Genomic DNA, 8,953 nt, shown 5'->3' with positions numbered 1-8,953 from the left:
GTTTTAATTGTAACCTGAGGTGATTTACTTTCTGCTTACAAATCTGAGCCTTATTGGAAGATACTTTAAGTCCACAGACTGTCATGTGATTAAGCAGTAAGAGATGTCTTTCACAATCAAAACTTGTTATTAGAAAATCATCAGTGGGCCCTCGCTCCTGCTTCCCTCGCTTGGGGGCAGCTCGGGGAGGCCAGGGGCTGCCAGCGCGAGGTGCCGTGGGGGAAGGAGGCCCTGGGGGCGGCGGCAGCGGCAAAGACAGCGCTGGTGGCCGGGTTGCGGCGGGGGCGAAGTAGCTGGGGGCGCCGCCATGGGCCTGGCCGGGCTGCAGGAGAACGCATTCGCCGGGCAGTCAAAAGATCTAGTCCTACATGAGCCCAAACAGATGCTCTGGAATGCGCTCCGGCTTCAGAAAGAGAACTCGGCTGCATGTCATGAAGTCAAAGCTGGGGAAACCAGTAGCTGGGATCTATAGGAAACGAGAAAAGAAACGCTGTGAAGCTCAAAGAGGCCGGGAAAGGCCCCCAGGCCCCTTTTCCAAACCAAAAATCTGGAGCAGCAGCGCCCCCAAGAACTCCAACCTCGTCTCGTGATCCTACCAGCGCAGCCATCGCCAGGCAAGCCCTGGCAGAGCCTCTCACGGGCAAACAGGCACCTCGGAGAAGAGCTCAGGGGAAAACAACAGAGTCGCAAACTCACGGACTTCTACCGGGCCCGGAGAAGTTCCAGAAGCGCACAGCCGAGTTGCAGTCGGAAGAAAGGAAAAGAATGCATGCGTTGATTGGGAGCGGGAAGGAGGAAGGCATGAAGATCGACCTCATCGGTGGCACAGGCAGGGGTGTGATCGCCACCAAGCAGTTCTCCCGGGGTGACTTTGTGGCAGAGGTCCATGGGGACCTCATCGAGATTACTGATGCCAAGAAGCGAGAGGCTCTGTAAGCACAAGGCCCCTCCACGGGTGCTACATGTGCTACTTCCAGTACCGCAGCAAAACCTACTGCGTGGATGCCACAGGGGAGATGAGCCGCCTGGGCCGGCTGATCGACCACAGGAAGCGCGGGACTGGCCAGACCAGCCGCATGACATCCACAGCACGTCATCCTGCTCGCCTCCCGCGACACTGCAGCCGGGGAGGAGCTGCTCTGTGACTACGGGGACCGCAGCAAGGCGTCCATCGTCCATCGAGGCCTACCGGTGGCTGAAGCACTGACCGCCCGCCTGCCTGCGCTCTTCAAGGACAAAGTGCCCTCAAAGGGAAATGGTTGGTTTTTTTTTCTTTACACGCTTAATCTTAGCAGATTACTTCAGATTTTTTTTTAAAAAAAGTATTTTAAGATGCCTTTTCACTGTAGTATTTAAATATCTGTTACAGGTTTCCAAGGTGGACTTGAACAGATGGCCTTATATTACCAAAATTTTTATATCCTAGTTGATTTTGTACCTTTTTTGCATACAAGTCGAACGTTTGCACTTCCATGCATGCAGTCAAAGACTCAGCACAGGTTTTAGCGGAGAGAGTCAAATATGAACTAGGAAGGCCAGAGAGAGCATCCTGCCTCGGCCTCAGAGCCAGGACCCACCCCACCCCATGCCAAGGACAGGTGAGGCCAGGGGACCATGCTGTTCCCCGCAGCCTGCCTGGGATGTAGCCAAGCTCTTGTTCTCCGGTCTGATAGGCGCACCGTGAAGCGTATGACTCTTTTTTTAAAAGAAGGGTTCGCAGTAAGCTCATCCTCCCCTCTGCGTTCTCCAAAGCTTCCTGGGCCCAGGCGCACAGGCCAGGCATGCACTCGCTCTTCCACAGACTGCTGCTTTTCGGAGCTCCCCAGGCCACTGGGGGGACTCGTGCTAGCGGCCGGCAGGGCTGCCCAAATTTGGGTTCATTCTTTATAGAAATGTGAACACTGAATTTATTTAAAAAATAATAATAATAAAAAGAAAAAAAATTAAAAGAAAAAGCCCACAGAAAACAACTTACTTGCTGGGCACATGCCTGTAAACTCAGTACTTGGGAAGCTGAGGCAGGAGGATTGCCATGAGTTCCAGGCCAGCATGGGCTACACAGTGAGTTCAAGGCCAGCCTGAACTACATAGTAAGACCCTGTTTAAAAAAAAAAAAGGAAAACAACTTATTTGTATATAGGTCTTGAAATGAGTGAAGTGGCTGTTTTTTTGGCTTTGTGTTTGGGGTTGGGATTTTGTTTTTGTAGGAGAGATCTGAGATTGTTCTATATTCTAATCAAAAATAGTTTTGCAGTGGGACCAGAATGACTCCCCGCTCCCGCCTGCCCACACTGCCAGGTTGGCAGGTCCAGACCTGCTGCCAAGGCCTTGTGTTTGTTAGACAGCCTGGTATCTTCGCCCTGAGGACAGAGGCGCTAAGGTGGGACCCTGGGACCCCTTCCCTGGCCACGCAGGCAGCAAGGACAAGGCACAGAGCCCACAGCGGTGAGGAGCAGGTGGCTGCCTCCTTCCTGGGGGATCCAGTTCTCACTCCCCACCACCCTGGTCCCCACCAACATAGTGCTACCTGGAAAGTCTTCCCCCCCCCCCAGCCAGGTCAGTGAAGACGATCGCAGGAGGCCACCATGTGAGAGATGATGTCTTGGTTGTACCCGTTTGTGGTTTCACTTTGTATTTAAGCAAACAAAAAAAAGAGGAAATAAACTTGAAAATTATTTGTCATCATAAAAATGAAACATAAAATTAAAATATTTATTGCCAGGCCAAAAAAAAAAAAAAAAAAAAAAAGAAAATCATCAAATCATCAGTGGATTGCAGGATGGCTCCCTCTTCCAATTGTAGAGTTCACAAGTCTCTGGTTAAAATCTCACCAAAAATGGAGGGGGAATTCTGAAAGTGCTGTAGTAGTAAAGTCCAACTATATTAGGAGATGGCCTTTGATATAGTATCTTACCATTCAAAAGCAAATAGCAATTGAGCTTTGTCTTCATTTTTTTTTTCTTTCTTTGGCAGAGCTGGGGATTGAATCCAGGCCTTTGTGCTTGCCAGGGAAGCACTTATTCCACTGAGCCATCTCCCCGGCACCTAAGCTTTGTCTTCAAGTGGGATATAAAGTAAGCTGTTTAAGGTCCAATACTGAAAACAGTCAATAAAGTATAAGAATTTTGCACTGTAGGACAAATATCTTGTATGCCATCAATAGCTCTCAAATCCCAAACAAACTTACTCTAATGGAACCTGAATATGAAGGTGCTGCCTTTTTTCAAGAGAAGGAAATCTGAGCATTTAATGTCCATAATAAATTTTGTCCTAATAATAGGATTGGTGTGTGGTGAAAACTCTTTACATCTTAAGTCCCTTAGTTGATACTCCATAGATGAGAAGAAGGGTTTCTGCTGTCTTTCCTCCATTTCTTCTATACTTGCCACTTGAACCAGTTTAGTATTGAGAACCAGAGTACTACTACCTATGTGTAACAAGCAGTCCATTAGCTGATGCCCTGTTATGGCTTGTGTCTAGACCCCCTCAAAAGTTTCATGCAGTTATTGGTGGGCTTTTCAGAGGAGCATAGATCTATAATGTGTGGTGCTGGAATTGATTTGTGGTGCAATTCTAGGGTTAAGGTACCAGGATTAAGGATGCAAGTGCTACCTACCCTTAGGAATAAGATCTAACAAACAGAAATAGGCTTGCTGCTTGTTGCTTTCTGCCTTCTGCCATGCTATGAACTGTTTCTCCTCTGTGATGCCCTTCTGCCATGCCACCCTGCCTTAATGCCAGCCAATTATAGGCTGAAATTTCTATAAACTGTGAGCCAAAAATACACATTTCTTCCTCTAACTTTCAATGTTGGGCATTTTGTTTCAGCAACAAGAAAAATAACCAAGATACTCCTCTATTGTCATCTGTATGCAGGGGTCTTATGGGGAAATCATCTGGCTCTGAAAGATGGAAAAGAGGCCCTGAGTTTTATTTATCATTTGTTAGTGTGTCTGTCATCTTTTTTTTTCCTTTCTTTAATTTCAGACCTACATTTTTCAGACAGCACCCTTCTTCCTTGTAATATACACATTTGTCACTCCCTAAGGATCCTCTCCTTTTATATTTACCCAAACTATGGCCTTTTTCTTCTTCATCATATCCTTCCAAAGCCTTAAGATTAGTCGGTCTATCTCATCTTTTTTTCCCTTGCTTGCTTTATTCTTTGAGACAAGGTTCACCATGTAGTTTAGGCTGGCTTTGAGCTCACTATGTGTTCCAGGCTGTGCTCAAACTCTCAGCAATCCTCCTGCTTCTGTCTGCAAAATGCTGGGATTACAGGCATAAACTACCATGACTGGTGCATTAGGTATTTTAAAGGCAATATATATCAACTGAGTTGGACTCATTCCTATTACTCATTCTCATTTCTGAAGCTTTCTATGAGTATCAGGGGCACTTTGCTCTATAAGGATCATGTTAACCATCCTTATATTCCCTGCATCTTCTCGATCAACATCTGTATACTTCTAATACGTCTGGTAAATCCTTTCTAGAAACTCTGTAGAGTCTCCATCTGCCTTCTATTGAAATTCCTGCATGTTGTTTGAACCTTTTGATTTAGGCACACCTTCCCTAAGCCTGCCAGAATGTACTGCCTCTAACTGTTCAGCACTTATTCCTGTACAGTTTGAGCCCCAATCAGGACCTGCTGATGGAATAGCTATATAGCATCAGGGTTTCTTGCAGCTCTCTCATTGGAGATGTCATGCCTCCTCAAGGATTTTGTCTATCATTAGTATCTCTTCAGAAAAGTGGGCAGTTAGACAGGGCAGTGAGAAGCAAAAATGGAGACAAATCACTCTCCATGGAGCATTTCTAAATGACAAATTAAGAGCTCTTTTGGTTTAACAAGCCAGAGTTTGAGAATAGACTATAAGCCCAGTAGTATCTACGAGCTCTCCATCCTTTTTCAAACCTCTGCCTAAATTCTGTCTTGGATATTGTCCTACCCTTTCAGGGAATTCCCTGGCCAAACTTAAGTGTCTTGTTGAGTCTTAAAGGGGGAAATCATTCCGGCCCTGCAAATCCAGTGGCTCCTCATCGTCCCCAGAGTCAGGAGGTAAAGTTGCCTCCACATACACTGGGTGTAGAGTAACAGCATTTAAAAAGTTAATTTCTTTTTCTTTTTCTTTTTTTAAGCAGGGTAATTTTATTTGGAAATGGCTCCCCTGAATAATGCCTGAACCCAAAAGGACATTAAAAATGGCCCAAGTAGTTTACAGTGATATATCTAATGTCATCTGTAGTTTCTTCGTCATAACACGAGTGCTTTCAGCCGGGCAGTACACAGTGAGCTGTCTGAGTCACGTTAAGGCAGAAGCCCAAGCTGTAGCCATGCTGCACCTGCTTCCAGGTCAATCTCATGGGAGCTGGGCTTCCCCCAGCTGTTTGTCGCTGTCCTGGGGTCCTGCAGGCCCTGCTGCTGTCACTGCTCATTCTGCTGGCTCTCTGTGGCGGAGGCCGACACAGAGCCTTGGCCCTTGTTGACATCACTGATGCAAACCCACTGGCCATCCAGTGACTCCTTCCACACCACGTCGTTGAACTTGTGCAACAACTTAGGTGACCATGTGTTGCCTGAGAGATCTTCACAGGTCCAGATGAACACTCGACCATCCTAAGAGCAGCTGGCAATGGTGCTGGTGGGCAGGCCAATGGAGGGGGCCCGGACCACATCTCAAACCCAATCACTGTGTGCCTCCAGCTTCTGGACCTCCTTCCACCAGCCATCCTCATCCTCCTTCCAGAGTGTGATGAGGCTGTCACAGCCACCAGAAGCAAACTTCTTGATGTACCTAGGTTTCTGCCCAGACGGCTGGTCTATGAGGCTTCCAGGTACCATAGCAGGAGCCCAGCTGACCGCGTTGCAGCCGATACTGTGAGCATTGTTGATCTTCTTCACTCCCGCTGGCCTTCGCCTGTGTAGGTCAGCAGGGAGATGGCCCCATCTGAACTCCCACAGGCCAGGATCAGGCCATAGTCCCGGGGGGCCCAGCACACAGAGCTCACTGAGGAGTTGTCCTGAGTGCTCGTGGGTCTTCTCCCAGGTGCCATTCTCCTCCTTCCAGATGATGACTTTCCGGTTTAGGAGCAAGATGCCAGAATATTGGCATACATGGGGTGGGCCCAGGCCACCTCCCACACAGGACCTTCATGATCCCTAAGGTCAGCAATGAGGATCTGCCCTCAATTGCGCACATCAAACATTTTGATGGACCTGTCTGAGAAGCAGGTGGCCAGGCGGGTGCCATAGTAATCCATCTGGGCATCATGAATCATGTCCTCATGGGAGATGTCCACAGTGTTAATTACAGATACAATAGCTGAAGCAGCAGCGACTTCAGGTCTCAGACATGGGACGTGGCAGCTGTCGACAGCACCTCCAATGGGCTCTAAAAATTTAATTTCTTAATTTTTATTTTTGTCTGGAGTTTTATCATCTGGAAGAGGGGAAAAATCCTTTTTCTCTGAACCAGCAATTTACTTTACTTCTCTTAACTTCTAGTGTCCAATACCATGAGGGTCTGAATATAAAGAATTTCATCCATTTACCTGATTTTCACAAAATGACTGCAATTGGGGCCAGAAGGATGGCTCAGTGGAATAAGTGCTTCCTTAGCAAGGGCAAGGTCCTGAGTTTAATCCCCAGTTCTGCTGGGGGGGGGGGGCAGAGAACAGGGATGACTGCAACTTTAAAAATGGTGTGACAATTTAAAGAACCATTAGATGGCAACCTTTCACCAAACTAAGGCATACTTAGGCCACACAGTGTTAAAATAGTAGTGCATCAACTCTTCTTTGTCCTAGTATCCTGGCAAGTACTCAGCTAGTTACTCAGTGTGCAGCTCAGAAGGCTCCTAGATGGTACTAAAGCCCAACTGCCCAGTTCAGAAATAAAGAAGGTTATAAGAAGAAAAAGATAAAAGAAACCAAATTAAAGGAATATTCCCAAACAAACCAAGTACCTAGTTTTTTTTTTCTACCTCTAAATCTCTTCACACTAATCAGTATAAAAATGACCTGTAGTCCATCCAGATAACCCTCAAGTGACCCCAAATAATCTTCACTCAAACAGGTATCACTGAATGACCCAAGGGACGGTCTAAATGGCTATTTCTTTATCCCTTGCCCCATCAAACGGTGGAAACAATACGGCCCTGGAGTGAGAATCTGGCAGACATCAGCTCCTCCAGACAACCTCTTCCTTCCACCAACAAGAGTGTTTAGAGCCGGGCATGGTGACACACACCTGTAACCCTAGCGCCTGGAAGGCTGAGGATCACTGAGAATTTGAGGTCAGCCTGGCGTCACACAGTGAGATCCTGTCTTAAAAGCCAAAAGCGTTTATAGGCTGATGCCACAAACTGGAAAGGGATAATTCCCAGGGAGCAAGGCACTCCCCACAGCGACTTAAATGTCCCTAGAGTAGTCCTTTTTCCCAAGTGCCTGCTCCCTCCCCAGCTGGAACAGAAACAAGACATTCAGAAGCCAGAACATACCTCCTAGGTGGCTTCACCACACTTGCTACCGGTCACCCAGGTTTCATTTGGTCACAGCTGACCAAATCAAAGGGACTGATCTGGTGAAAAACAAAACAGATTTTATTCAAAGTACATGGAGGGGCCTCATCAGCAAACCACCACTCTGCCATGTACAGGCATGTTGGGTCACACAGAACAGAGGCAATGGGGAGAAATCACAGTAAGACAACAGACTTACCCAGGATTGTCTATCCCTTCCTGGACCCTCCTGGACCCTCCTTTCCCCCTCTCATCCTCTTCCCCATGGAAACCGGACTTTACTTCCTGGTGCCAGAACCTGCCCATTCTATCCATTTGCTTGCTCTACAGAGAGGTAGTGCTGACCTCTTACTTACTAGGCCTAAGAAGTCTGGAGAAGCCACTTGTCTCTCAAGGAAAAAAGTCTAACTTTTAATATTACACAAGTTGTGGAATGGGGCTCAGGAAAGCAAGGCAGAGCTGGAAGGCACAGAAAAGAAATGGGGTGGGGGGACCTCCACCCGACAAGCAAGCTAGTGCAGCAGTCACCAACAGGGAGGTTAGGAAAGTATTTATATATATATATATATATATATATATATATATATATATATATATATATATATATAACAAAAACGAAAGACTAGAGTGCCTGAGTGCGGAGATATGGTGCAGGGAGCCAAGAGCAGGTTCGGGCCATTTCTGAAGAGCGCAGCCTGTGCGCCCCGGCCCGAGCCGTGCGTCGGATCCCGAGGGTGCTGAGCGGCTTCCTCCTCCCTCAAGAGCTCTGCGGGGTTCAGCTCTCCTGACCCACCTGATTCTGCAATCTGCTGCCGGAAAGTCTGCGTCCGGATCCGCCTGCGACTCAGTCCGCGCACTGCGCCTGCGCGCCCGCCCCTTGTAAACTTCGCCGCGAACTCCAGACTGAGGCCGGTACAGGTAGGGGAGGCCCGGAAGCTTCCGGGTCGGGGTCGGGGCCGGGGCTTAGAATCTACGGACGACCGAAATTCCTGGCCCTGCGCCCCTCTGCTCGCGGCAGCGCGGGGGCGAATGGCATCTCATTCTCGACGGCAAGCCGCCACGTACTCCTCACTCCGCGGGCTGCAGGTGGGGAAAACTACTACACCTTGACTGGATAGACACCTCGAGCCGCGCCGCTATTGGCTGGTGTCCCAAAAGGGTCCCGGCACCATGGGCAGGGACCCAGGCGTCCTCGCGCGTGCCGTGGTAGAGGTATTGGGGTTAAACGGAACAGTGTTATACATATGTAAGTTACTTCAGACCAGCAGGTCAGGCCCTGCAGGCACAAGGGCGCTGTAGGCAATACCAGCCCTTCTTGACTGGAAAGGACTGGCGGCCTCTGCCAGGGAAACACCTCCTTCCTGCCCCAGCCACCCCCTTATGCTCAGCCTGCTCCACCCCAGGGTGGAGGTATAAGCCAGGCCCCCTGC

At 48.4% G+C, this 8,953-nt stretch overlaps 2 pseudogenes; one reads left to right on the top strand and one right to left on the bottom strand.

The window, feature by feature from the left end:
* Window positions 1-248: 248 nt before the first annotated feature.
* LOC101582794 lies at window positions 249-1,207 on the top strand (annotated as a pseudogene).
* Window positions 1,208-5,140: 3,933 nt separating this feature from the next.
* Window positions 5,141-6,620, bottom strand: LOC101574987 (annotated as a pseudogene).
* Window positions 6,621-8,953: the final 2,333 nt, after the last annotated feature.

Source organism: Octodon degus, unplaced genomic scaffold (genome assembly GCF_000260255.1).
Source record: "Octodon degus isolate 3935 unplaced genomic scaffold, OctDeg1.0 scaffold00017, whole genome shotgun sequence".
NCBI classification, from domain to species: domain Eukaryota; kingdom Metazoa; phylum Chordata; class Mammalia; order Rodentia; family Octodontidae; genus Octodon; species Octodon degus.
The sequence above is the reverse complement of the archived record's forward strand: the minus strand, read 5'-3'. Positions and strand labels throughout refer to the sequence as shown.